This window comes from Callithrix jacchus, chromosome 7 (assembly GCF_049354715.1).
Source record: "Callithrix jacchus isolate 240 chromosome 7, calJac240_pri, whole genome shotgun sequence".
Taxonomy (NCBI): Eukaryota; Metazoa; Chordata; class Mammalia; order Primates; family Cebidae; genus Callithrix; species Callithrix jacchus.
This window is the reverse complement of record NC_133508.1, coordinates 9,928,418-9,953,578: the sequence shown is the minus strand read 5'-3', so window position 1 is coordinate 9,953,578 and position 25,161 is coordinate 9,928,418. Positions and strand designations below refer to the sequence as shown.

Genomic DNA, 25,161 nt, shown 5'->3' with positions numbered 1-25,161 from the left:
ACAGAAACTGAAATTTCCTGGAAACAGCTGTCCCTTGGGATTCAGAAGACAAAAGGCACAGTTTAAAACCCTGTCCCTTGGTCTTGACGGGCGATCCTGGCCCAGCCATGAAAAGTCTCCATGTTGCTCTGGCCCCTGTCCCAAGGCTGTGGCAATACCGTGTACTCAACGGCATGTTGCTGGAAGCAGATACTTGAAGCATGAGTGGAATTCTGCCTTGCCAATAACTGAATATGCTGTTCTGCCATCCTGTACCAACAGGGCACCAAGCCCGCTCTGAAGTCCGCTAACGGCAACCTCCCTTTGTTCCCTCAGGGACACACAAAGTCACTGTTCCCATAGCAACCCTGCCAAGTGATGTCAGAAACCAGGGTTAGGCCTTGAAGGCTAGCATGCAAGTGCTGTTGGCTAGCTCGCAAGGACAGCAACCTGCCTCCACCAACAGAAAGCAGCCCCGCACATGCGTTCACGCACGGTGTCTTGTTGTGTGCCTAAGAATGGTGAGTGATCCATCTTTCAAGTGTGTGTATTTCCTAGAAGGCTGTGTTTCTCCCGATGTGTCATACCACTTGGAAAATCAGATTTCCTTTTGCTTTCGTAACACCTATTTTCCGAAATTGAAGGTGAAATGATTAATTTGCCCAAACTCTTAAAATGTCCTGACTTTATTCCTTAGGAGGCTCATCTTGTTCAGGGGAGAAGAGAGTGAAGGATTGTTTAATAAAGACCTAAATCACCTAAATTTTATGATATATACGGTTGTTTTGTCTTGGAGGATTCACGGTAAAGAAGACATGATTGAAATACATTATGGATTTTTGGCCGGGCACGGTGACTCATGCAAAATTGAAGCATTTTGCGAGACCAAGGTGGACAGATCACCCGAGGTCAGGAATTCAAGACCAGCCTGGCCAACATGGTGAAACCCCGTCTCTACTAAAAATACAAAAATTAGACGGGAATGATGGTTGGCACCTGTAATCCTGGCTAGGAGGCTGAAGGAGGAGAATTGCTTGAACCCGAGAGGTAGAGGTTGCAGTGAGCTGAGATCGTGTCATGCTCTCCAGCCTGGGCAACAGGAGCGAAATTCTATCTCAAAAAGAAAAAAGAAAAGAAAAATATATTATGAATTTTTAAAAGAGAAAATGTTTTATAAAAATTCAGACTTACTGTCAACTAGAGATGGGCCTCTTTCCTTCGGTTTCCAGGGAAAGCAGTGGCTGCCCAAATTTGGAAGTTCTGCTTTGAGCCTTTTCAAGTCACTCTGTGATTGAGCGTTTTACATGTGACACCATTAGCTAGAGGAACAATCCTGGTTCTGTTGTGACTTTTTTTTTTTCTTTTCCAATAAGTTTTAGAGAGAAAATGAGATATTGATTTAAGGGTAATCCTTAACATAGAAGGGATTGGAATGACTGCTAAATTTTGCAGATTCTTCAGTTAAACTCCTGTGAATGTCTCGACGTTAGCCTACAAAAAAGCCTTTTATTGCAAACTCCATACTTGCGAGAGTGCTATCTTTTGATACTGCAGTTTTGCTTCTGTAATATATTTATTATTCAGTGTATTTGCTTGTTAATGTCATTTACCCAAGATCTTTAAAATGACTGGATTTATATATAAACATATATGCACACATTAACATTTATGCACCTGTATATTTTGTGTATATGTACCAGTGATATAATAATAATTTTGATTCCTATTTTACATAGAAACTTAGAAATAAGTCTCATTCAACTTCACAACCTATGAAATAATTTCTGTTTCAAGCTATATGAGCCAGGGGAAATTGTTTGAATAATACATTCGTATTTCATATTTGAAAATGGTTTCTATCGTCTATTCACTCTTACCAAAAAAGTGACACGGGCACACTGCTGAGATGAGGTAGATGTGCAGCAGCAAGGGACGAGGTATGCTTGTTGGGTGCTTGTAGAGTTTCAGGCACTGGGCTGGGTGCTATCCAATCATCACCTTTCATGCTCACGGCAACTGTAAGAGCCGGTGCTGTCCTTCCCAATTTGTTGGGGCAAAAAGACAGGTTAAGTCTCTGGCTGAAACAGGCGACCTTAGTGTCAAACCCAGGTTTTGCTGGTCACAGAAACAAAGCTTTTAAGAATCTCTCTAAATACTACCTCTAGGGTTAATGCAAGTCAAACACCTTCAAGACCAGCAGGAGCCTCTCACACTCCATCCACACCTTCACTACAGGGAATGGTTGATTACAAGATGAAAAAACGCATCTTGCAAGAATGGGAGCCACCACTTACGGGCAAGCTGCTTTTGACTAGAGAGCAAACAAAGAACCTGCTCAAGGTGAAATTTGATCATTACCCATTGACTCTGAGGTGGCATGGCCTCCAAGTATAATAGTGAATCCCCGCTGAGGGCCAAAAATTGCCTTGGAAAATATTATTGTGACCTTTATTTCATGGTTGCCATGGAGTTATGCCTCTTGCCTGTTGATGGAAGGTCAATCATTGTATTCACATGCAGTGAACACTGAACATATATAATGCCTATGGTCTATCATTATTTCTTTGCAGGAGGTTTATTACAGGGTTTGGCATGCAATCTAAATTAGATGTCTCAAGAAAAATAGTGCTTTTAAGTTTAGGCAATTTTAGAGATTTTTTTTTTGAGTGAGAGTCCCTCTTTAAAATTCCATGCATTTTCTGATAGCCTTTGAAGCCGTTTTTATCTGAAACTAGTCTATTTACTTCTTTTTAAGGAAATTTTTTCTTTCAATCATCTACTACAAAACAACTTTCTTTTATGTTTACGGGACATTAGATACAATTATTTTATAAGTCCATCTCTGTAAACAACCTTGTAATTTTTAGACTTTCAAATGCCATTATCATAAGCAGAAGTCAGTGCTGATTCTGCTCCTCATTGGCTTTGAAGTGGCATTTAAAATTCCTGTGGCTCTCAAGCCCTTATCAAGCTGGGTTACCCGGGCGAGTAAATTCAGCTAGCAGGTTATAGTGGGTCCATGTTATAGTTTTCCAAATTCCTGGAACTGCTGGTATGTGCAAGCTGCCCACTTTGAAAATGGAATGTGCCATTTCATCCTACTCAAAAGTGGGTGGAGAGAAATGAGCATTTCACCGAGGGTATTTGTGCAAGTGGACCGCAGATGGTAGAGGAACCATGCTTTGCATGGCGGCGGCCCATCATTGCTCGTCCTCCCGACGAGTGCTTCAAAGCTGAGTCTATTAGATTCTGTTTTAGGCTCAGGTGTCTTATAGGTCATTTCACTTTACACCCCTCTTTGAATCCTAGAGAGACCGAGTAATGATAGGCAAATTATTATTTAGTGCTCTTTGGCCACCAGTGTTTTAGGAAGAGTCGGTTAAAACACATATTCTTACAGGGGCAGTAACCTCTGGTGGGCTGTGTTTTGCTCCGTGGAGTATCAGTCAATCTGATTTTATCCCAACCCTGGGCAGACATGTTAGAGAAGCTTTGCTGCTTTCTTTCCACATTCTTCCTGTTGCATCTGGGTTCAGCCATTTTTAACTGTGCTATTCTGAGCAAGTCACTTCCCCTCTTCAAGCCTAGTAAGCTACCAGTAGTGGTGACTCCCTTGTAGATGGCTGGAAGGAGTCAGTGAGCTCACGCCCATGATGCAGTAGGTACAAACCATAAGTTTACTCCCAAATATTTTCATAACACAACATGTTTCCAGAAAAATAATGCTTTTAAGTTCAGGCAACTTTAGAGAATGTTTTTGAGTGAGAGTCTCTCTTTAAAATTCCATGAATTTTCTGATAGCCTTTGAAGTTGTTTTCGTCTGAAACTAGTCTATTTACTTATCTTTTTTAAAGGAAAATTATTTCCTTAAAATTATTAAAATTAGAGAAAATTCCTGTAATCCCAGCACTTTGGGAGGCCAAGGAGAGTGGATTGCTTGAGGTCAGGCGTCTAAGACCAGCCTGATCAACATGGTGAAAATGCCTTTTTCTCTAATTGTAATAATTTTCTCTAATTCAGAACAGACATACTCAGTCATGGCATGTGTAGAGAATGTGTGTGTCACTCTGCAGTTGGCCTGTGCTGAAGAACCTGCAGCCTGGACTCAGCTGTCCTGAGAGCTGACGGAACCCCACTGCTGAGTGGTCCTGGGAACCCCATCTCCTGCCCTGTGCACTCAAGCTGGGAGACTGAGGCTTAAGCTTCTGGCCGTGCTGGGAGGTGAGAAGGCTCTGACCCAGGGTGAACTCCAGAGAATGCACCTTCTCTGTGTAAGCACTGGGTACACAATGCATAGGAATTATCAAGATGTGTTTATGTGTGTGCATATATTTTTAGGAGTTTTAAAAATATGACAATATCAATTCATTAAACTTGGATGACTGCACCATTGGAAAAATCCTGTAGTCTAACAAGTTATTAGAAGCTATATTTCTTTCTGTATGTACACTTAGGTAAAGAAACAGTGTACAGGGAGGAATGAGGACTGAACTCTAGTTCTCACCGTGCCATGATGTAACTTAGACACACCTTTTAAATCTTTCTAAGTCTCAGTTCTCATCTGAAATTAATGGATTAGACCACATAATCTTTAAAATTACCTCTGCTAATATTTTGTGTTCCAAAAAAAAATTCTCGGCATGTATGCTAGAGCTGAGAATGTCCACTATGATTTGTAAGATTGTTTTAGTACGCCCACGCTTTATCTGTTCCAGTTTACCTGCAAGGGCTGAGACTGTCCACTAAGGTTATTTTAGTACACCCATGTTTTCACTGTTCGAGTTTACCTTGTTGTGGGTGTGATGGAGTCTAACCTGTGCTGTGACTTTTCCCCACATTTGCCCTGCATCAGAAGCTGACTGAAGGCTAGCCGGGGTATATTCTAGTATTCGTGTAAAGACTTACAAAGAGGAGAAGTAGGTTCTTCTATACAGTAGCATCACCGGGTGTGGCAGCTCATGCCTGTAATCCCAGCCTTTTGGGAGGCTGAGGCAGTTGGATTACCTGGGGTCAGGAGTTCCAGGCCAGCCTGGCCAAACATAGTTAAACTCCATCTCTACTAAAAATATAAAAATTAGCCAGGCGTAGTGGCGCATGCCTGTAATCTCAACTACTCAGGAGGCTCAGGCAAAAGAATCACTTGAACCTGGGAGGTGGAGGTGCAGTGAGCTGAGACTGGACCACTGCACTCCAGCCTGGTGACAGAGCAAGACTCTATCAATAAATAAACAAACAGTAGCATAGACAAACTCAAATTCTTCTTGCATTTATAGCCTCCTTCCCTAAATATGAAAATCCTTTGCAATTTTTCGGGTTCTCTGGACACAAATAAAATTTATTTCTGTTAACTACCATAATGGGTTAAATTATAAATTGAATTTTCAGGGTCGGGCATGGTGGCTCATGCCTGCAATCCCAGCACTTTGGGAGGCCAAGGAGGGTGAATTGCTTGAATTCAGGAGTTTAAAACCAGTGCGATCAACATGGTGAAACCCTGTCTCTACTAAAAATACAAAAGTTAGCCAGGTGTAGTGGCAGACTCCTACAGTCCAGCTACTTGGGACACTGAGGCAGGAGAATCACCTGAACCCAGGAGGTGGAGGTTGCAGTGAGCAGAGATCATGCCACTGCACCCTAGCCTGCGTGACAGAGCAAGACACCGTCTCAAAAAAAAAACTGAATTTCCAGTTTGGCTTTAATGAATAGACTTCTGTTTCTGTATCTGTTTCCTCAGATATGAACAGAGATATAATATTATTATATGACGTATGTGAGGTCTAACTTTCAAATTCACCTAAAGTATGCAATATAATTTGTTTGAATAAACCATTCATTTAGAACAGGTAGGCACTTAATTTTCTGTTTCATAAGCATTTTCCTTGAAGTCTGGAAATGCACGCGTTCACTTTTAGGATGGTGTCAGGTCTCCAGAAGGGCAATTTTAAAATCAAGGGTTCTCTGCACATGCTTGTCTGTCTTTATTTTGCAGAAGGCTTCACCTTACCAGCCTTCAGATCTTGAGAGATGGAACTTGACCTCAGAGCAGAAAGGCTTTCTCAGGCTTTCTAGCCTCCGTGAGCTTCAGGGAAATCCTCTGCACTCTATCCCTGGGGTTTGCCTGTTTCTGAGTGTCCCTGATTAGGACTCAGGTAATACTGACTTGACCGGTGAGGAAGGAGGAGGTGGGACGATTTCCACAGGGCAGCTGTGATAAAACCACACTGTACTTTGGTTTTGATTTATCATTTCTTTTTTTTTTTTTTTTGAGATGGAGTTTTGCTTTTGTTACCCAGGCTGGAATGCAATGGCGCGATCTCGGCTCACTGCAACCTCCACCTCCTGAGTTCAGGCAATTCTCCTGCCTCAGCCTCCTGAGTAGCTGGGATTGCAGGCATGCACCACCATGCCCAGCTAACTTTTTGTATTTTTAGTAGAGACGGGGTTTCACCATGTTGACCAGGATGGTCTCGATCTCTTGACCTCGTGATCCACCCACCTCGGCCTCCCAAAGTTGATTCATCATTTCTTAGGAAAAACCCTAAAACATTTGTGTGTGGCTTTGGAGGTTACCATAAAGAACTTCCTCTCAAAGAGCTGGACCCTAACGGAGAGGTGGCAGCTGAAAGGCGTCCTGCCTTTCTGGGTCCTACAAGATGTATAATTTCATGCTCTGCAGAGCAGGGAGGTGGAGTTAGAAACATGTTTTCACAATTCTCAGGAGCAGCCTTCCTGAGAATAAGAAGTTAAAACTTAGCAGACAACATTTGTAATCTAGCAGTTTTGGGTAAGGCAGCCGTGCACAGTGTGGCCGGAGCTTTGGACCCTCCGTCCCGTGCAGAGCTCTGATCATCCCAAGGTCCTCCCAGGAGGGCCCACGCTGAGCTTCTTGTCAGGACTCACCCTGCTGGGCTAATGGGAGCTTCAGCTGTTGGACACCCTGAGCCCCTTGCCTCATGGGCCTCTCCACAGAGTATCCCACCACGTGGCCACTGGCACCATCACAACCAGCAAGAGAAGCCAACTGACATCCGCTCTTCTTGCATGAGTTTAAGACGTGTATGTTTCTTGGTGCCTGATGGGTTTAGAATTTTCTCTACTGTTCCACTGCATACATCCTTCGTGATCTTGCCTTTTCTTTCCCTCTTTCCTTGCCCTTTGTTATTTTGGTAGAGTTTCCTTTATTCCATAAAGAAATTCTTGTCTTTTTCTCCACTGACTTGGTATCTCCCATCTTTTAGTAGCTATCTTTAAATGTTAGTGCTTATCTTTCTATAACAAGATGTTGTTTCTAACAGAGTACAAACTTGGTCTCTTTTTTCTTGTCTGGAATAGCACAAGGACTTTAGCATACTTTAATTATCTGAAAGTCTTCGTTGCTCCACTCTCCTATCATTATTGTCTATAGAGATATCGGGACAATAGCGCACAGTATTGTGGTCAGTAGAAGACTGGCCCATGGAGCACGTCTACACTGCTGGTGGGAATGTAAACTAGTACAGCTGCTGCAGAAAACAGCGTGGAAATTCCTTAAAGAACTAAAAGCAGAACTACCATGTGATCCAGCAAGCCCACTACCGGGCATCTACCCAGAGGAAAAGAAGTCACTCTACGAAAAAGATACTTGCACACGCATGTTTATAGCAGCACAATTTGCTGTTGCAAAAAATGTGGAACCAGCCCAGCTATCCATCAATTAACAAGTGGGTAAAGAAAATGTGACACACACACACACACACACACACACACACACCCCATGGAATACTACTCAGCCATAGACACGAATTAAATAATGGCATTCACGGCAACCTGGGTAGACCTGAGACCATTATTCTAAGTGAAGTAACTCAGGAATGGGAAACCGAACGTTGTGTGTTCTCACTCATAAGTGGAAGCTGAGCCATGAGGATGCAAAGACGTAAGAATGATACAATGGACTTCGGGGACTTGGGAGAAAGGGTGGGAAGCGGGTAAGAGATAAGAGATTACACACTGGGTGAACCAAAATCTCACAAATCACCACTGACGAACTCCTTCGTGTAACTCAACACCACCAGCTACCCAAAAATCTATTGAAATAAAAAATACAAATAAAAAATAAAAGCAAGAATGGCCCCTTAAAGATGCCCATGTCCTAATCCCAGAACCTGCAAACGTGTTGCCTCACGTGCCATGATGGTCTTCCAGATGTGATTCAGGTTCTTGCGTTGTGGAGATTGTTCTGGGTTATCTGATCTGCCCAATTTAACTGCAACATTTCCTTTTATTTAAGAGGGAGGTGGAAGGATCAGGGTCAGAGAGAGGAGATCTGATGAGGGAAGCAGAGGTTGGAGCAATAGACCTGGAAGTGGGAGGAAAGGTCTAGGAGCCATGGAGTGCAGGTGGCTTCTGGAAGGTGAAGAAGTGAGAGAACTGAATTCCCTCTAGGTTTCCAGGAAGAAGGTGGCCCTGAGAACACTTGATTCCAGCCCAGTAAACTGCATTCTAGGCTTTCTACCTTCCAAACAGTAAAAGGGTGAATTTATCTTGTATTAAGCTATAATTTCGGTGATTTAGCACAGCAGCTTTTAGGAAACCTATACAGCTTTTGGCCCCTGGAAGTGGGGAGCTGTTGTAACAAACAGACAAAAACTTGGGAGTGGCTTTGGAACTGGGTAATGTGCAAAGGCTGAAGAATTTTGGGAGCATGGCAAAAAGGCAAGATGGCCCCAAAGAGACTCTAAGTAGAAATCCAGACGTCAAAGGCCCTGCCCACGGGGGTCAGAGGGAAGTGAGCAGCGTGGAGGAGGCTGTGTCATCATCAGGACGCCTGCGTCATCCTGAGTCAGCTGTTGGTGGAGATGCTACCGGTGACATCTCAGAAGGAAATGAGAAGTTAATAAAAACTGGAGGAAAGAGGTTGATCGTTACGCAGCAGCGGGAAGCTCAGGAATCGTGTCCTACAGCTTTGTGGAAAGCAGGACCTGTGAGTGGTGAACTCGGATCGGCAGCTGAGAGATTTCCAAGCAGAGTTAAAGGTGTGTACTCCTCTGAATGGTTCTAGCAAAATGTGAGAGGAACAATATACTCAGGGAATAACTGTTAAGCAAAAAGGAAGCTTGATGACTTGGGAAAATTTCAGCATGTCCAGATTCCAAAACCTGCTAAGATTAGGAGACTCACTGTCAGGAAAGCATGTGCTGGAGAGAAAGTCAAGGGCACGGTATGGCTGGACAGCCTTTTGTTACTGCCCTGGAAAGATCCGAAGGTCCAAGTGTTTGCTCGTACCGAGGGCTCTTTGGGTAAATGGAACATGTGACTCACGAATGTGCTCGGCCATTGCAGCAGAGCCCAGGAATAGAGATGGGGTCACCTGGGATAGACCTGTGGAGCCCTCACGGCCTACCGATGTGAATGGCTGTGGCCTTTGCAAGAGATCCACAAGGTTTTTGAGAATGTTCTATCAGCAGAAACACTGCCAGCTTGAAATGAGCAGAACAGAGAGGGATGAAGTGAAGGAAACTGTCAGACTCCCCAAACGCCACAGGCTGCAAACAGGTGGATGAAATTACTCAGCTGCACACACGCACTGCCCTTCGGGAAACAGGAAGGACACCTGTGAGGGCACAGCCGAGGGCTGGGCGGAGGCAGAGACTCAAGCCACGGCTCGTTATTCTCAGGCCTTTAAGCCTAATGGAGTTTGCCTGGTTGGACTGGGAAGTTGCTTAGGACGGGTGAGGACTCCTTTGATTCTTTCTCATCTGCTTTTTCTTTGAGTGGGAAGACCTAGGCTAGTCTTATCAGTGCATTCTGGGAGAAAGGCAATGCAACTTGTTCCTTGACTCTCACGGGCTTCCAGATGAGAGACATTCTGACCTGCGATGGGTCATGCCCAGTGTCTCACCCACACCTGGTGTAGATGACGAGAGGTGGGGTTTTTGAACTGACGAGACTCAGATGAGATTTTGTACTTGAGTAGACACTGTATTGGGTGGAAACACTTGGGGACCTTGAGGTGGGTGAATGCATTTTGACTCTTCGGGTACCAGAGGACAGACTATGGTTGGCTGAATAATCACCCCCCTTAGTTGTACATGCCCTAATCCCTGGAACCTATTAATATGTTGCTTTATGACAAAAAAGACCTTGCAGCTGTGTTTAAATTAAAGATCTTGAGATGGGGAGATTATCTTGGATTTCCCCAACGAGCCCTAAGTAATCACAGCGGTCCTTTAAATGGTAGCAGGAAGGTGAAAGAGAAACAGAGAAGCCGGCAAAGGAGGGACTGGCTGGGCATTGCTGTTAGCTCTGCAGATGGAAGGATGGGGTGAAGGGAAACCCGGAATGTTCTGCCCTAAACTAGACTTCTTGGGCAGATTTTGATACAGCCATTCAGAAGGGCTGCCTGAAACAAAAGCAGCTCTGACAAACTGTCTTGTGTGGGGAGATCTGCAGCTGTAGGGAAAGTATTTTGCCTACATCGGAGACCGACACCGAATGGACACAGGCTCTCTCTGGGGCACCCCTTCCCCAGATCTAGGAAGGATTAACGCACAGGAAAGGAGAGCGGAAGTCTAACATTCTTGACCAGTTTGACAGAGGAACCGCTACCCCAGGACACCATCTGTTCCTCCCAAGAGCTGCTGCTTCCTGCTAGGTTCTGTCTGCATCACCTACGACCTTTGCTGGCCGCACCTCTCCTCCTCCCGCCCTCCCATAGCCTGTTTCACCTCACCCCAAGCCTGGCTGCTTCCTGTAACTTCAGGCTGGTGTCAAGGCTTCAGCCCTCTGGGCCGTCCTTTGTGTTTTCTACTCTCATCTCCGCGTGCACTTTAATAGATGCCTGCGCCTCTTTTTCCCTGTTAACCTGCCTTTTACTACAGAGGTGTTCCAACTGAGACCTTATGAGGGTTGAGAAAATCAACTGTATAATTTTTCTCCTCTTCAGAGTCATAAGCCAAGGAAGGCAGCGCCCAGAAACTGGAAAAGGTGAAAAACAGATTCTCCCTGGAGACTTCTGAGGAAATGCACCTTGCTGGCATCCTCATTTCAGCCCATGAGACCCACTCCATGCCTCTGACTCCCAGAACCGTAGGATGATAACTGTTGCTGGAGCCCGTTCTGTCTTGGTTACATTACAATGGGAAGCAAGTGCAGGGCTGTGGCAGCAGGTTGCTCGTGACCTCTGGTGCTGGTTGGGCATACGGATGCCCGGGTTGCCCCTGTTCTTCCGTACAACAGGTCTACTGAGTGCCAAGTTTTAAATGTGAGAAGCAGTTCCTCTTAATGAGCAGGTTTTTGACCAGCCAAAGTACTGGAAGGGATTTTGAATAGGTCAGAGGCAGCCAGGGGCAGTGAGTTTTATACGGGCCGGAAGACAGAGGGCAGGAAGCCACTTCTATCTCAGCCTAAGCCTGAGGGCTTCCAGGCTTTGAGAACTGGGCAGTGAAGAGGTGAATGCCAGAGAGGACTGACGTGAGTGACTGAAGACAAATTAATCCATGCAAGAAGCCATGGGAAATAACAGCATCACTTCAGAGTCATCTCCTTGCAAACTGAATGGAGAAAATGGATTGCAACTAAGATTCTGCAGTGGAACAAACCCGGACATGGACCAGGTCCAAAGATAGACTTGCCTGAAATACTTGCCTATATATACAAAATTGTTCTTAGAATGAGAGGGTGTCTTCTAATTTTCTCAGCCTGACACACAATCAATAGAAAGCTAAATGTTCCTGCTACATTCTTGTTTGTGAAGGGGCAGAATACCTCTGTGGGATTACATTACAGAAGGCAAGCAAGGAAAATGATGTAGGCACAAATACTGTAGCTACGATGTTTAAAAACCATGTGGGGCTGAGAACTGGAGATCCGAACGCGGCCATCAGCAAACGAGGCCTTTACACAGAAGTGCAGCAGGTAGAGTGGCGGCCATATGTTTTCGTTTGATGATGGAAAGATCGCAGACGGGGATTGCTGCGTTAGTGGGAGCTGTCGAGAAGAGGAATCGAGAAAGCATCTGCTGTGGAGTTTTGGGGCATGTTTCTGGAAAATGGCCCAAAATGGTGAGCGCCTCAAGGTCGTCCTCCTAGCCCAGGTGTCAGTGAGGAGCCCAGGGGACCCTGCGTTCTTCTGTCCTTGGACCTTCCGAGGATGGTGCACCTCACACGATGCACAGTGTATTTTCCATGACACACACATATGTGACACATGCAGCGCACACCTGGGGACCCCTTCCGTAAATACTCGGCACAGACAGCTCTGGGCTCTGTTTAGCTTTTTGTTTTTTCAAAATCAAGATTAAAAAATAGAGCCAATTTAATCATTTTTCTCAATGCTCAGGAAGCCAAAAATAAAAGAATAAAAAAAAATAATAATAAGATGCGAGCTCTTAAAGGGCCCATGCAGATACTTCTCAACTGTTCTCATGTTTTGGAAGCAGGACTCAGTGACAGCTCCAGGGTTACCTCCCATGCTATGGCCGAGGCAGGCTCTGATGGGGACCGTCTGTCTTCTGCCCCAGCCACCTTCCCTGACTGCACTGAGGATACTGATTCCTAGAGGTGCTGAAACGGAAAATGCTGCAGCCTCTCTGCTCTGACTTAGGTGTGTTTTGAAGTTGCTGCCTGGTGTGACGACATTGATGAGAGATCCACCAAGTGCCCTTAGGTGCACCCGGGTGCGATGGTGGACGTCCTCACAGGACCATGTGGTTCCCCCTATAGAGGCTGGTGGAGTACTAAGAAGGATAAACACCCACTGAAGCTCTAGTCCTACTGTTAGAAGTTAAGTCGCTCAGCCCCTCTGAGTTGCAGTTTCCACATATATAAAATGGGTAGAATAACAACACCCGTTCCATAGGGTTGTTGGAAAAGTTACATAAGATAGTACATCAAGCACCCTCCCAGCCTATAGGAAGTCCTTAGCAACCATGAGTGAGCTATGAGTCCTTCTGCACATGAGCTTCCAGTCTGAGCTCTATGGCAGCTTTTACGGTTCTGCAGTGACCCCAGATGCATATTTAGAAAGCCAGTTTCCTGGCCAGGTGAGGTGGCTCATGCCTGTAACGCCAGCACTTTGGGAGGCCGAAGCGGGCAGATCACCTGAGGTTAGGAGTTCATGACCAGACTGGCCAACATGGGGAAACCTCGTCTCTATCAAAAAAACAAAAATTAGCCAGGTGTGGTGGCACACGCCTGTAGTCCCAGCTATTCAGGAGGCTGAGGCAGAGAATTGCTTGAGCCCAGGAGATGGAGGCTGAAGTAAGCTGAGATTGTGCCATTGCACTCCAGCTTAGGCAACGAAAGCTAAATCTCTGTCAAAAAAAAAAAAAAAAAGGCCACTTTCCTTACTAAATAACAGAGGAAAATCTGATATGGTTTGGCTGTGTCCCCACCCTAATCTCATCTTAAATTGTAGCTCCCATAATCTCCACGTGTCATGGGAGGGACCAGGTGGGAGGTAATTTAATCATGGGGGCGGGCCTTTCCCATGCTGTTCTCATGACAGTGAGTAAGTCTCATGAGACCTGATGGCTTTATGAGGGGTTTCCTCTCTCCCTTGGCTCTCATTCTCTCTTGTCTGCTGCTGTGTAAGACGTGCCTTTCGCCTTTCACCATGATTGTGAGGCCTTCCCAGGTACGTGAAACCATAAGTCCATTAAACCTGTTTCTCCTTATAAGTTACACAGTCTTGGGTATGTCTCCACAGCAGTATGAAAATGCACTAATACACAAGGTAACCTCTGGGCCAACTGAAAAGTGATTTGAGCTACGTGATTGCCAAGTTTCCTTTCTGCTTGAAAAGTCAACTTTGAGCAGGAGACAAAATCAAAAGTGGAGTCTGACACAGACCAACACTATCTCCAAATTCTGTGCTGGTGTTTTCAGGCAGAAGTGGGGCATCTTTAGCCTCCATGAAGTATCTGCTCAAGCTCCATATTTTTTTAAACCTCCTTCATGAAGCTCTTTCAGGGAGAGGACAGGCAATTTCCTGGCACCCATGATGGATCTAACTCTCCCATGGTTTAACTTTTTCTCAATCTCTCTTAAAATCATACCTGCCTGCCTCTGCCTTGCTGATTATTTTAATGTTATTCTAGACGTGCTGTAGGCTATGACATCACCTTTGTCTAATACAATAAGGCAACGATACTCTTTTTATGACTTCCCATGCTTTCCTAGACGCGTCCTGATCGGTGCTTCCCAGAGTGTTAGCCACAGATTCTGGAGTTTGCATGAAGTTTCAGCATGAGGTGCCCTGTCCACGTCGTATTTACCTGGGTGCCTAGCGTGTGTCTCCAGCACAGGCGTGCCAGGTGTGAAGAACAGAAAGATAAAGAAGACAGCCTCTTGGTGCAGACAAGATAGGATGTGTTAGGTGCAGGGTGTTGTGTTTAAGGGAGCTCCCAGCAGGGAGGCCAGAGGGAAGGGGAAGGGGCAGGACCTCCCAGAGCTGGGGGCTGCAGAGGCTCTTCCAGGATGAGAAAGCCTGGCCCACGTGACGGCGGGGGCACGGCCAGGAAGAGTGGGCCATCCCTGCAGGCCACGGGAGCAGCAAGATAATTATGCAAAGTTAACAAGCTTTACAGGTGGCTTTGCTTAGCCGGGAAGGGGCTTAGACCCCGTGTTTTAAATGGATTAAATGCTTCTGTTATTGGTGAGCTTTAAAAAAAGACAAGGAACACAATGCATGGTTTTCTAGTGTTCTGTATCCTGAACTACTCCAGAAAAAACAAAGGTAAAAGCTAAAATGAAAGGTTTCCTATCTTGGCCGCTGGGAATTCTGCTATCCTTGTGCACAAAGGGATGGCAAGTCCACAAATGGGATTTTCAGCATCACTTCAAGGCGCTATTTGTTGTCATGCTTTTCAGTAGCTGAGCACCCCCCCGCCCCCCCACCACACACACACCAACAAGCTGGAAACGAATTGCTCTGTGGGTCCACTTGCCCTGCTGGCATCCAGCAGAGGAGCAGGAGGCTCCTGTGGAGACCGGGACCTCCTCACAGCTTTCTCCATTCAATTCAGCCCCTTTCACGCACCTCCACGAGCACTTGCAGAATGAAATTGGAGTTTTCCCTCCTTCATGAAGCTCCTCCCAGGAGAGGAAAGGCCGTTTCCCAGCACCCACAGTGCATGTGACTCCCGTGGTTCAACCTTGTCTTAATCTCTACTCGTGGTGTGTTTTTACTGCTCTGAACATCATACCTGCCTGGATTTGCCTCGCTGGTTATTTTAATGTTATTCTAGCTGTGCTCTAGATGATGATGTCACTTTTGAAGTAACACAACAACACTCTTTTATTACTCCCATTACTACCTATTACAATACCTTGCTCCCAATTCACAGGTGGCCACGGTTTTGTAGACCTGGACCCAGAGCCTCTGCTCCACAAAGGGCAGGTGGGGCTTCAGGAAAAAGGCTGTCGTCCAGGTGGGAGATGGACTTGATTGACCAGAAGTAAAATGTGCCTCCATCCTGGGTCTTTCCTAAGAAATATTACTAAGATTTCAGGAGAGGAGAAACAAAACGCCCTTTGAAGTGAGAGAGAGAGAAGATCAAAGATGCACCTTGACTGCTGAGTGTGCAGGGTTCCACTTCACAGCACGGGGAGAGGATCCTTGCAGGACAAACCTGTGCTTGTCTGCAGCATCAGCCGGCCCCAGCTACCCCACGGCCAGCTCCCCAGAAGCCTCTGCCTGGGGAGGCTCCCAATTACCAATCCACCTTCTGCCCTCCGACCCGGCCTTCTGAAAGGAGCATTTGTTTTCCCGCCTGGGCTGGTGCAGTAGCTGATGGAGTACAAAGTCACATGGAGCTGTGCCTGGGGTGAAAGCCATTATGCTAGGTCCGTCTCACCAACTGGTCAAAAAGGAAGGTTCCTGGTGGATTTTCCCCCCTAAATATACGTATGTATTATTTGGAACCCCATCAGGAGTGATTATTTCTGAAAGTAGTTCTCCCTGCTGAGGTGCTTAATAGCAATTTGCCATTATACTTGCTTTGTGTCAGGAGCTAAAGTAAAAAGCGCCCTGAAAACAGCTGTTTATGCATCGCATGAGACTTTAATAAGAAACTCAGGGGCATGAGATGCGGGCTGGCAGTGTGTGCGGCTTCCTTGTTCTGTCTTCAATTAAGGGAAACATCCAGTGTGAGGTCATTAACAGGAAGAGGACTTCAAACGTACACACAAAGGATAGAGGAATTAAAAAGGAAAAGCATTTTTAACAAAGGATTGAAAGATGCAGGGACCTCAGCTTTCAAAGGCATGCACAGACACGTGTCACCTGCAGTCTGAGTAGGCACGAAGGGAGATCCCGTGCTTAGCCGGTGCAGGGGCCAGGATGGGGAGGACCCCCAGCAGGGCAGGGGTTCTGGGACTTGGCAGGGACCCTCAGGCCCTGAAGCTGCACACAGCTTGGGGAAGGCTCTGGGAAGGGAAGCCGTCCCTACCTTTCGACGTGGGAGACACCAAAGGGCAGAGGACTGTCCGTGGCTACTGCATCCAGCATTCGCTTAGCGGGTTCGAGAAGTGACCGGCAGTGTCTTCAAGCTGGAGATCAACCAGTGCATTTCAGCAACATTAATAAAGAAAAATCTGGGGCATGAATGCCCACTCTTCTGCCACCTCCTAGTTTTAGTAAGCTTCCTGTATTTATTAGAAAATGAAACGCAAGCTTATTTCAAGTGGCCATGTCCCTCATTTCTGAGTGGTTCTGCCTGCATCATCTTGATCTGAAGATATTATGCTTTTACAGCTGGAGGGGTAATTGTCACCCCAGAGTGTCCCTCTGTTTTTCTCTTAGTAACAGAACCTGTCGTCTCACCGCCACCCGCTCCACTCCACTGTGCTGGGTGCTGGCAGGTAGCTCTGAGTAGGAGCTCATGGCTGCTGATATGGTTTGGCTGTGTCTCTACCCAGATTTCATCTTGTACTCCCATAATTCCCACATGCTCTGGGAGGAACCTGGTAGGAGGTAATTTGAATTAGAGAGGTGGTTTTCCCCATACCGTTCTCGTGGTAGCGAATGTCTCAGAGATCTGAAGGGCTTATCGGGGTTTTCTGCTTTTGCTTCTTCCTCATTTTCTCTTGCCACTGCCATGTAAGAAGTGCCTTTCGCCTCCCGCCATGATTCTGCGGCCTCCCAAGCCACGTGGAACTGTAAGTCCAATTAAACCTCTTTTTGTTCCCAGTCCCAGCTATGTCTCTATCAGCAGTGTGAAAATGGATTAATACAGCTGCATCCTGGATGAAGGAGCAAGGTCAGAGCTCAGGCAGGCTCCCCGTACCTCTATGTCTTCCTCTGGCTGCAGACTGGGTCATGGGCTTGGTGTCAGGGGCAGATTTGACACCACAAAGCAGAAAAGACATCCTTCGGGAGGTGGGGCAACCAGAGGGTATGGCTGAGGTTCCAGGGTGACCTCTGGGAGGAGCCCCTGCACACCCTGGGCTGCCTCTGGACTGCTATGGGAGGGGGACGTGAACTTCTCTCTCCTGGGAGCCTGTGTGTCTGCTTAGCCAAGGCTCCTGCTAACATACTGGTCACATAAGATCGAAGACAGCCAAGTTCCTGGATTTGACCCATTTGAGATAGTTTTATCACTTGGCTTCTCATCTCTGAGAAGTCTTTCCGATTTAAATTTGTATAATGACCTTCTAATTTCATATATTTGGGAAGAGAAAGCTGTGGAGTCTCTTGGTGTTAAATCTTTTGCAGTACATTTCAAAGAATCAGGACTGAGGTGTCAAGCAGCATATTCAAAATTCAAAAAGGTAGGGATGTTTATAAATAAATCACTTTTGCCTTAAAAAAATCCATCTCATTTTTTATTTTTTTAAAGATGAGGTTACCTTTGTTGGCGTTTCATCCATTTTAATTCCCAAGAATGGGTGAAGACAAAGGGCACTTATTTTTATTTTTTAAATGAGAGAATAGGAGTCTTCCATCTTTTCTGGTAGAAAATTAGCACTGAATCAACAGGAAGAAATAAAACTAATGGCAGAAATGAAAAAATGAAACTCAGTGTTTACAGTGGCATGGCGAGAGGGTGACAAGAGCCTGGGTCATGGAAGCTCCAGGTGTCCCAGGCAAGTGACCGCCCCGCCCGTGACTCGACGAGGATGCTTGCCTCGGATACTGGCTGAGCAAGAGGCATCAGGGCTCACTGCTAGGAAAACAGAAAATAGGAGAAATATGCTGTATTCCTGCATTTCTCACATGACTTTAACCTGGCCGGTGTCTCCAGGAACCTTTACATTTGCGCTCATTTAGGGAATGATCTACGATTCAGTCTCTTAAGCTTCCTTTTTTTTTTTTTGAGATGGTCTTGCTGTGTTGTCTGGCCAGAGTGCAGTGGCACCATCTTGGCTCACCACAACCTCCGCCTCTCAGCTTCAAGCCATTCTCCTGCCTCAGCCTCCCGAGCAGCTGGGCCTACAGGCACCTGCCACCATGCCCAGCTAATTTATATATATATATATATATATATATATATATTTTTTTTTTTTTTTTTTAGTAGAGATGGGGTTTCACCACATTGGCCAGATGGTCTCAATCTCTTGACCTCGTGATCTGCCCGCCTTGGCCTCCCAAAGTGCTGGGATTATAGGAGTGAGCCACCGCTCCCGGCAGCTTCCTTTCTTGATTGTATCTGCTCTTCATTCTGTTTGAAATCATTGTTGCATCCTGTGCGTTTTCCTCTTCCTGCTCATTGTGTTTCACTGTCCGGGACAGGCATCATCCCACTGGCCTTTTCATTCTTTCTTTTTGTTCACCACAAAGTAGCTACTTTCAAACACAAGGGATGGTGACTGTTCTCAAACCACTTTGAATTTCTCTATAAAGGAAAATGTCATGAAAATAATGTTTTTTATTTGTTTTTTTACTAAAACATATAGGTCATGTACTGTCCCATTTCTACCAATCTTACAATTCTATTGGGAGAAGAAATCAAGTTTTTCTGGTGTAGCTTGTCCCGTCCAAGTCCATAAACATGGACTTGGGGTAGTCCCCATGGCAGTTTCCATGTTTCCCAGCCAGGCCCAGTGAAAGGCTGAGAATCACATTCCCGGCTGGGCACAAAGTGAAGGGGACTGATTCAAGTCATCCCAGTGATATTGCATCTGCAGAGCAGAACAGCAACACGTCTTCCAGGCCCTGTTTTAGGCTTTCTTCCTGAGTAACTGCTCTAATCTCCTGCGCAGCATGAATTTTCTTTTTTCTTTCTTTTTTTGAGATGGAGTTTCACTCTTGTTGCCCATGCTGGAGTACAATGGTGTGGTCTTGGATCACTGCAACCTCCACTGCCTGGGTTCAACTATTCTCCTGCCTCAGCCTCCCAAGTAGTTGGGATTATAGGCACATACCACCACACCCAGCTATTGAATTTTTTAGTAGAGTTGGGATTTTACCATGTTGGCCAGGCTGGTCTCAAACTCCCTACCTTACATGATCTGCCTGCCTCGGCCTCCCAAAGTGCTGGGATTACAGGCATGAGCCATCATGCCCAGCCCGAGTTTTCTTTAAGGATATTAATAGATGACTCCCAGGCTGTCTCTTGCATTTTAAGTTGATGTATTACTGCATGAGTTCTGTTATGACCTTTGCATGGCTCACTTTGACTATGCCCAGAACTCAGGAAAGCCTGCCTTCATGCATCTGTATTAACTCACATGCTAACGATGTAATTTTGAGAAGGTTCTTCCATTTCTAAAAGGGAGAAGATGCTAGCTTCCTAAGAGAATTGAATTAGATAATGCACATGAAATTTTCTCACCCACACAACACACTCACAAATACTATTCTACCTTCCTTAGGACGGTGTGGGTTTTCTGCTGGTAGTTTTGGTGGAAGACCCACTGTGGCAAAATGGAGAGAGTGCCTGAGCTTTGGTGCTAGAGATCTAGCCCTATCAGAGCTCTCCTCTTCCATGTTTTCCAACATCAGACTTATTTGCAGAAAGCATTATGTGAAACCTTGGCATACTGCCTGGCTCCCAGTAACAGTAGCTGTAACTTGTAGTTACTCATATCTAAGTTATCAAACTGTGCCTTTCTTCATGAGATATTCAGAGCTAGAAATCTCTCCTGTGTCTTATCATCATTCTTGATAAATTTCCAGGTGAAATGGCTGAAAACCAGATATGAATTGTAGAAAAATTGCCAGGGGATGCCACACTCGAGGCCTCTTCCACAGAATGCCTCGTGTTGGGCAGGCTGCACCTTCTGCTCACCCTCCTTCCAGGCATCTGTGTGTGCCACGCTACCACCCACTTGACTAACGCTTGACTTTCCTTTGTGTTGGGGTAGGTGCCCCGTGGTAAATAAGGCCACGCCCCACCTCAAGGTCTCCACTAAAACGCAGGGCAGCACCCAAAAACACAATTCAAGTAACGACACGTGATCAATGTCAGCCTCACAGGGGATTAATTGTTGCATCGAATGCCAAAGAACCATTGCAGTACGCTGATGTTATAAAAGAAATGAACGGATGTGCTGTAAGCAGACAAAGAGGGCCTCTAAAATTTCCAAGAGCTGAGCCAGTAAGGACGCAGGACCACGTAGACGGCACACATCACATCGCTCCAGGGGTGCATTTGGATGGATGGAAGATAAAAAATAATTAATGTGGGTTCACTGATAATAATGCAAGAAATATTGCTGAATAACTGACAGATAAGAAGAACAAAAGAAGAAATACATGCCGTGATTAATTCTTAACAGTTTGGTTGAATCAGGTCCTGCCATTAAGCTAGGGCAAGTTTGCTTATTAAAGGGTCTTTGTGAGTCTGAGACTCTACAAATCTCAACTCTAGAGTTGGAGGCCTCAGAGATTTTGTAATTGACTCATCCAACCCATTAGAAAGCCCAAGGCCACACATAGAGCCAATGACAGGGCCAAATACTAATGAGTGTCATAGAACACCCAATGACAGGGCCAGATACTAATGAGTGTCACAGAACACCCAATGACAGGGCCGGATGCTAATGAGTGTCATAGAACACCCAATGACAGGGCAGGTTACTAATGAGTGTCACAGAACACCCAGGGCCTTGGGGAGCAGCAGTAACAGTGAGATCCTCCAGCACTCTGGGCTCTGTAAACTTGAGATCATGTCAAATCTGGGCCAACCGAAAAATGGGTAGAGCCAAGTGATTGCCAAGTTTTCTTTCTGCTTGAAAAGTTGACTTCAAGCAGAGAAGCAAAATTAAAAACTGAGTCTATATTAGACTATATAAGACGGTGAAGTGGTGGGTTAAAAGAATTATTTTAAGCAATTAAAATGAGCTTGCTTTCAATAATTCCGTCAGGTCCATCAAACAATGTTGCTATTTTAAAAAGGATTTACTCCTTCATTTTACTAAATATGTCTCTGGAATAGATATTCTCTTATTCTGTTGGGCATCTGGAACTATTCTGGGCATACCATTTTATCTATAAAATTTTATAAATAAAGAGAATATGTTACCCTTGCTGTTACTAATCTTCTAAATAAATTGGACTTCATTGTGTGTGATTTTCCTGGTGACTGAGCTGTTTATTTTTCTTTGGTGTTTATGTTAGACACTTTGGATGCCTGCATGATAAGGTGTCCTATAAATACTGCTTTATTGCAGAAGACCCATTTCTTCAAACATAAAACTTCTGGACATTGTACTTACACAGTGGCAAGTGTGGAGATTGATCAGCGTTGAAGCATCCTTTCTGTGAAATACTGTATCATGGAGATGACACTGCGCTGCGGAAATCCCACACCAGCGCGGCAGGGAAATGGATGAAAAGAAAGGGTGCTGCCCTGTTACCTGCAAATGGCAATTTCTCATGCGTCCATTGGCTGGGGAGCTTTCATCTTCAGAGGCGCTTTCCCTCTTTTGTGTGATATATTTTTAGTCAACGAAGTTGAGAAGAACCCTATCAAATGCTGGGAGTATTTGCGTGTGGGTTATGAAAACATGGCTGGCCATCTGCCCATCTCCTACCTTTAAAGAATTCTACCCTCTGCAAGGAGAATTACCAGGGGAGACAGGCAATCACTCAGTGCCACCCTCGGAGTCCTGTTCTGCCATGCCCACCTCCACCCCACACACTGGTGTGGGAGACACAGCAGCCCATGGCTACCTGCTCCTTGTGCTCTGCCAGTTTCCCATTTCAGCAAAGACGCAGGCACCTGTGTCTGTGTGGACTTCGCAGAACCTCTTCTGTGTGCTCCAACTTCACGGCCACACAGGGAAGGTTTCTAACCTTCTGCTGTTCCGCAAGCGCTCAGCCAGCTCGAGCCAGGGCATGGGGTGCCAGGCACCCTGACCTCAGAGGAGTTCCTCTGGGGCCCCCAGGCCTTTAGGTTGGGGTCATGGAGCACCCACTGGCTACAACAACCCCAAGGGGTCAGGAACACAAGCAAAATCCTCAACTGAGGTGCATGAATTCAAGCCCCAGGCTTCATGTTTTGGGACTGGAAGGGCTTCAGAGTGAGGCGAGCCACAGCTCAAGACAGGCTGGCGGGGTCTGGGGAGGGTACGGCTCTGGCTGCTCTGTAGTGTTCTCTCGGGAATGTTCCAGAACACTCGCCAGAATGTGGGGATACTCAGTGCCTCTGACCTTGGCTTCTGGGCTTCAGGAGAAATTCCTAGTCATCAGGAAAAGTCTTCATCTAAAGCTTTTGCTATATTTAGGCCTAGAGAGGTGATATGGAATGAAAATCTGGAGAGCTGTCGAGAATTTAGGAGGGGAGACAAGTCCTGGATGGATGGGCAGACAGGACAGTGACTGTGAAGACATTCAATCACAGGCCCAGTGGGAGACAGGAAGGCCAGAGGGCCCCTGGGAGGGGTGCACGCCTCCGTAGAAACTACTCAAGTATCCCTCCTGCAGAAGAGCCACTTCACACTGCTTCAACTCCAACACTCAGCTTAGAGGCTGCTTTGGCAGTAAAAATAGTGTCTTTTAACCTTGGAAGAGAAGAAAAGTAGCTCATGTGACTGAGCACTTTGGGGAAGTCGGCTAAGGGCTCCGTTTTCCCATTTAATCCCCACAACTGTGCTCTGTTATGCCCATTTCACAGATGAGGAAAGCATTAACTTGCTCAGTAAGGCAGACAACGGCAGAGCAGCCTCTGCACCCAGCAGCGTGACTCCAGATCCCAGGCTGCAGCACTACCCTCTCTGCCGCTCTCCTGACTTCCTGCTCACATGTCGCTGACAATGTCTTCTACTTTCTCGAGTTTTTGAAAGTCTTTGAGGAAAACCGTTATCCATGGAGAACGGCACAAAGCAGGGCTGTTTTAGCATCAGTTTCTGGCACAAAAAGGAGGGAGATCTGCAGATTCTCTTTCTATGGCAAACACCTTTACAAAAACCAGAGTGGAGATAAAATCCTTACATCTTTCAGAGCCTTTGTGATCATACAGAAACATGCATCCATCCCACAAACCTTAAGTGTGCACCTGCTGCCTGTTCCAGGCACTTAAAGTACATCCGTGAACAAAAGAAACCAAGGTGTCCCTCCTGCAGCACTGGCATTCTGGGTGGGAGATGGCCATGAAATGAGGGGTCTCATCAGTCATTCACTATACAGAAAGAGAAAGAGAGTGTGAGACAGACAAGGTCTTGCTCATGTCACCCAGGCTGGAGTGCAGTGGAGTGATCACAGCTCACTGTATCCTTTACCTCCTGGGTTTAAGTAATTCTCTCTCTCTCTCTCCATATATATGCATTGTGATGCACATCTATAGTCCCAGCTACTTGGGAGAGAGAATTGTGTGTGTGTATATACATGTATGTATATATACAGGGTCTTACTCTGTCACCCAAGCTGGAGTACAGTGGCATGATCACAGGAGTTCAGATGATTCTCTCACCTTAGCCTTTTGAGTAGCTGGGACTACAGGCACATGCCACTGTACCTGGCTAATTTTTGTATTTTCTGTAGAGACAGAGTTTCACTATGTTGCCCAGGCGGGTCTCGAATTCCTGAGCTCAAGTGATCTGCCCACCTCAGCCTCCCAAAGTACCACAAACTTTAATATTTTTTGGAGAGATGTGGTCTCACTAAGTTGCCCAGGCTGGTTTCAAGCTCCTGGGCTCAAATGATCCTCCTACCTCAGCCTCCCAAAGTGTTGGGATTATGAGCATGAGCCACCACACCTGGCTGACTTGATTTTAAAATTTAAAGAACCGTTCTGACTTCTGCGTCTAGAAGGGACTGATCAGCCATGGGGAAGAAGCAGAAAGACCAACTAGGAGACTGTTCAGTAACTCAGGTGGCGACAGGAAGGCACGCTGGGATCTGGGTGTGTGTGGGATCTGCTCATGCCTGGGATGTAGGTGCTGGAGATGGTGCCATCGGCGACTCCATGTCTCTGTCCTGAGCACCTGCGAGGATGGACTTGCAATTGGTACAAGTGGGGACGGCTGGAAGGTGAGCAGTGTGGCAGTGGACCGTCATTAGCTCAGGGCTGGCTGTACTGATTCCGAGATGCCGGTGGACTGCCCACATGGGAGTGTGAAATCAGTGGTCTGATGTGTGATCTGGAATGGGGGAGAGAGGTCTGAAAGAGACATGTAGGTTTGACAGAGGATTTTAAGCCATAAGATTAGATCCCATCACCCAGGGAGGGGGCTTCATGACAAATGAGAAGAGGGCCTCATGTCCTAAGCCTGCCACTCGAAAGGCACCTGCATTCTCTCCTGCTTATCATGACTTGAAGTTGAATGCAGTGAGAATCGCAGGCCCACTCTTTGGCACACGTCCATTTAGATAACCTCTCAGGACCGTGGGCAGCACTAGCCAATCCCCACATTTCCCAGGGATTCTTAGTGACTTGTTGAAGAGACCTCCTGGAGGGTGGGGTCTGGGCACCTGTGAAAGTGGATCCTCTAGATTCGATGCCTATTCACAAGGCGGAGTCCTCTGTGTCATAAAGTGGCTCCACCTGCAGGATGAGAAACCAAAACCACCCGTCACACACAACCACGACGGTCTCACTACTGCGGCAGGGTAGGAAACAGAGCATGGTAGATTTTGTCGTGGTAGTGGTTGGAAGTGATTTTTATTTTCCCGAATCAATTTTCAGAAACAAAGCTGAAATATATGTTGTTTAACTGCCTGAACTTTCAAGAGCCTGAGCTATGCCAGGATTTCCAACACTGTGCCCGGTACATGTCTGTAGAACCCGGGCACCTGCAGATGGGTGGCCAGCTCTTACTG

The 25,161-nt window shown here is 46.1% G+C and overlaps 1 long non-coding RNA gene across 1 annotated transcript; it reads left to right on the top strand.

The window, feature by feature from the left end:
• Positions 1 to 400: 400 nt before the first annotated feature.
• LOC118155251 (uncharacterized) lies at positions 401 to 4,358 on the top strand. Its single transcript, XR_004745478.2, has 3 exons — positions 401 to 500; positions 2,145 to 2,319; positions 4,053 to 4,358. It is a non-coding gene; the product is annotated as an uncharacterized LOC118155251 (long non-coding RNA).
• Positions 4,359 to 25,161: the final 20,803 nt, after the last annotated feature.